This window comes from Setaria viridis, chromosome 8, assembly GCF_005286985.2.
Source record: "Setaria viridis chromosome 8, Setaria_viridis_v4.0, whole genome shotgun sequence".
NCBI classification, from domain to species: domain Eukaryota; kingdom Viridiplantae; phylum Streptophyta; class Magnoliopsida; order Poales; family Poaceae; genus Setaria; species Setaria viridis.
The window spans coordinates 21,511,411-21,516,075 of NC_048270.2; positions in this window are offsets into that span (position 1 = coordinate 21,511,411).

Sequence of the window (4,665 nt, forward strand, 5' to 3'; positions counted from 1 at the left end):
CAAAGCTGGTCGGGCTTGCTGCCCGAAGGGAGCCTCGACGCCCGCGTGCCCGAGCATGTTCGCTCGCGCACCGCGCGCCGCGTGGCCGCCGGCCACCGGCAGCTCGCCGGCGCCCTATCACCAGCGCGACAGCGATAGGACGAGAGCCACGGCGCCCAACCCGCGCCCGCGACAGGACGGAGCGAGCGCAGGGTTAGCCAATCGCTGGCCGCGCGCCGGTCGCCTTCCACCTGCCACAGCTCTGCTCCGCCAACCCTGTTCCGCCCGTTCGCCGAGAAAGCTGAGACCCTCCCGACATCCCGCGCCTCCACCCGCTCGCCCAACCTCCACGGTAGCCTTTCCGCCTCGCCCGCTCTACAGACCGGAAGCCCCAGACACGTGCTGCCCAAGGCCAATCGCCGCTGAAGACCACCCGAAGCTCCACCTCCTATGCCCAATGGCGTCGTCAGCCAATGGCCGCCTCGCCCGAGCACTCACCGCTCCCGGCCTTATCCTTTCCCCACCGGAGCCCCACCTCGACCCTCCGCGCCACCCCGGCCCTATAAAAGGGAACCCCCTCACCGGCAATGCCACCCCTTGCCACCGCCCGCACCTGCGCCGCTGCTTTCTCCTCTGCGCCCCGCTTTCTCCTATGAGCCACCGCTTTCTCCCCGTGCCGCTGCTGAGCTTCTGTGGAGCTCACCCCTTTGCGCCACCCCACACTCCGGCGATTTCGCCGCCACCCTTTTGAGAAAGTTCCCCTCTCCGCTCCAGCCGCTTCTTCCAACACACCAGCCGCCCGCTCCTCCGCGCAGTACTCGAGCTTGCTGGTGTCCGCAAGAAGCACCGCCGCCGCCGGACCACCGTCGAAGTCTCGCCGCTGCCCAAGCGTTAGTGCGTACGACTTCCCGCCCCAGCCTACTCCTGTTCGGCCCCAAGGCTTCACCGGTAGACCTAGAGGTAAGCTACTTAACCTCCCGGTCCTTTCCGTCTCGCCCGACCCCTTTTTCTTTCCGTCTCACCCGACCCCTGTCCTTTTTCATTTCATCCGACCCTTTGTTTCGGTTCGCCCGACCCCTGTCCTTTTCGTTTCGCCCGACCCCTGTTCTTTTTCATTTCGCCTGACCCCTTCATTTCGGTTTGCCCGACCCCTTTTCTTTTCATCTCGAACGACCTTTTCCCGTTCGCCTCGCCCGACCCTGCCAAGTTTCGCCGACCCTTTCTCCGCCTCGCCCGAGGGCTTGGTTGTAACTTTTTCTTTGACCCGAGGGTATCAGTGAAATATTTTCGGGGATTCCTCTGTGTTGAGTCTGAGGACCTCGGTACGGTTTTCCTTAAACCTGAGGGTCAGACCCTAAGTTTTCCCCAATTGGACCCTCTCATCCTGCTCTCCACCAACAGAAGTTGAACTCCCCCACCTTTCCTGTAGCTTTGCTACAAGTGTCCGTGTTAAAACATGAGTGTATTGAAATAACCATCTAAAATGTTTAACCCCTGCATTGCATTTCCGTGTAGAGTTGAATCTCGCCGACGGAACGTACGAGCTTCATCTAGCACCAGAAGAAGACCCCGCCGAGGAACTGCATCCCTGCGAAGGAGAGCCCGAACCGGAGCAAGACCCCGAGGACCCGCAAGCTTTTTCTGAAGGCAAGGCCCGGAGCATAAATTCCTATCTTGAGTTCATGCACTATTATTGATTACTTGATTGCGCATTTACATTTCGAGGAGTTGTAACGGAACCTTAGATGCATAACTTAGTACCTTGTTTTTGAATACTAGTTGCTAAGGCCGAGTAGTTGCATTGCTTAATAGGTTTCGGTAAAAGTCGAGTGATCTCCTGTCACTCGCGAGTTATAGGAGTTGAATGTTTCAGATTTGTCGCAACTATAAGGATGACGGACAGGGTCAGGCTTGTGTTCGATACTTGGTGGATTGCCCCGTCTGTCTAAATGAAAATGATCTAAGGTTGAAACCTGTCGGTGTTCGTGATCAAGTATTTGAAAGTACTAATCTCATACCTAGTATGGGATGGGGAAGCCTAGTACCTGATTGAACTGGGGCGTGGCATACCCTTCGGCTGTCCTTGGAACGTCGTTCCCATGGTGCATCATGTGGGTGCAAGTGCGGTCACAGTGCAGCAATAGGCTGGGACTGTGGAGCATTGCATGCCAAAGGAAGTTGGCCTTGACACGTGCCTAAGGGGTCGATGGGGACGGCTAACAAATGAAGCGACCCTTCATGGTGCGCGGATGTCGTGAGATTAGGTTTGCCATGCATGGTTAATAAATTCGAATCGATTCGTCTGCCTCTCACAGATTGGGACTACTTGATCACTATTCTGCACTGAGTAAAGATGGAACATGATGATGATTTTAATCTTGATGTTTGTTAAGTAATTGCTTGGAAACCATGTTTGGTCAGTATAAGTTGCTAATCTAGAATGGATAAAGAACATAGAACATGAGCTAAAATGTTGAAAGTAAGGACTGACTTCACTTTTGGCAAGAAATCCCCAGAGCCAGAAAGCCTTGCATGTCTAGGTCTCGGTCGTGTCTTTCCGATGGCTCAGTCTTGCTGTGGCTAATCTTTTTCAGGTAATGTCAATAGCTTGGGTGTTGGTACCACTTGGCCGACCCTGCTTCCTCCAGGCTGGACCGTCGAGTGGGATCCTTCCTCGGATGGCGAAGGAAGGAATTTTTGATGTCACGATCGGCTCCGTCGTGATGTCATGTATCGGTGTTTAGTTTCCGCTGTTTTCCTTTGACTTCGAACCATGCAAACTTTCGGTTTGAATTTCAAAACTCTGATGTAATAAATTGTTGAACTATGTTGTCATGATGGTATGTTGTAACCTCTGTGCTACTCACCTTCGCGTGAGCGATGCTTCTCGATCCTGTTATGTGGTTTATCGGAGGAAATCCAAGGGTCGACCAAGTTGAATTGCTTAAAGTGCATAATCGCGTGTCAGGCGACTTCAATGCATTTTAGTCAGGTTAATTTGGGCGGTTCCGCCACACCACCCAAGCGAGCGAAAGCCAAGGGCGTGCCGACCTCACGTTTGAGTCCAAACTGGCGTTTAAGTTCATGGTTGTTCCCCGAAGAAAGGCAACGAGCCCCCGGATCCAATCGAACAGACCCGGAAACTATATGAACTGGCCATTTGGAATCTTGAGTACGCCACTAGCTTGGCTCGAGCCAGACCCCCCCGAACAGGGACCGGGACTCCACTCGAACTGACCCGTTTGTAGCTCACCGAGCACCATGGTTCGTCCAACGAGGATAATGTGGCATGGCTCACCCCCTCCGTCCCAGCGAACGGATGCTTGAGGGGTAACGATCAAAAGTCGATCTAACCTCTCGATCGGTCTCCTACAACGCGCAGGGGCTCGGGGGCTGGCATCGCAACCAACGACCATGCGTGTGGTCACATCTGGAGTCTTGGAGCAGGAGTGGTCGTTGGAATGATAGGGAATCTTCCCGAGCCGAGCCATCATCGGAACACCCTGCCTACGCAAACTCCCCGACCAAACCGAATGAGCGAGACTTTTTCTTCCCGATCAAAGGCAGGTTGCAGGACAAACAAAAATCCCTGAGGAACGACGGACACAGCCTCTGGAGGAGCATTTTTGCTCCACCAAAGGCTCGGGGGCTACTGTTGGGGGGAATATTAACGACCTCTATGTATTCCTTAAATGACAGTCATAAGAGCCCAGGCCCACTTCCAGCAACAGTAACCTCCGCCAACTTGGCATGACCCCCAGGTCAAGGGGTCGGACACGCCCGACGCCCCGAGGCCACTCCTCATCCCAGCCGAGAGAGTTCCGCCTCGCTCGACCCCCGGGCGAGAGGGGTCGGACGTGCCCGACCCCTCGCGGCGGGTCTCTGACTCGCCCGACCCCGGGCGTAAGGGGTCGAACTCACCCGACCCCTCGACGCAAGGTTCCGCCTAGCCCAACCCCGGGCGCAAGGGGTCGGACGGATCCGGGCCCACAAGACAAAGCTTCGCGTCGCCCGAGGGCGGACGCGGACCAGCAGATGAGGGTGCAGATCTCGTGGCCCCCACCAATCTCACCACAAAAGCGATACAGTTCTGGCACGCAGAAAGGCGCCTGCGCTCCTCGACGTGACCGGCCAAAGTTTTCGGGCGGCGCACTATAGCCACGACTGCACAGGGCTACAGCAGCACCGTCCTAATCCTCCCCTGAGACATTCATCGTAGGGCACTCATCGCCCACATCGCCCAACAAAGGAGGATGCGCCGCCCGGTCTCCCGCTCGGCCTGGCGGCAGAGGCGTGTTAGCCGCGCCTCCCGGTCAGCATGCAAGGCTACAGAGGTCAGCCGTCCTCTACGACATGCACAACTGCAGCGGCGAGTCGTCATCATCATCATGCATGGCTACAGCGGTCAGTCGCACGCATGTCTCGCATGCCGGGCTACAACGGTCGACCGGAGGGTCGTCGATGGGGCCCAACGACAACCTTCCCCCTCCGGTGGTCATGATGACAGGAGACAAAGACCGAAAGGGAAGGTGGTGACCCCGGGGGCTCAGTCCTTCTCCCTGCGCTGTTACATCCCTGCTCACCTCTTTCGCTCCCCTTCAGCTCCTGGCTCCATTGTAACTCATGTGCCCTCTTTACGCTATAAAAGGAGGACCAGGAGGCCCGAGATAGGGATGGCTAAAAAGC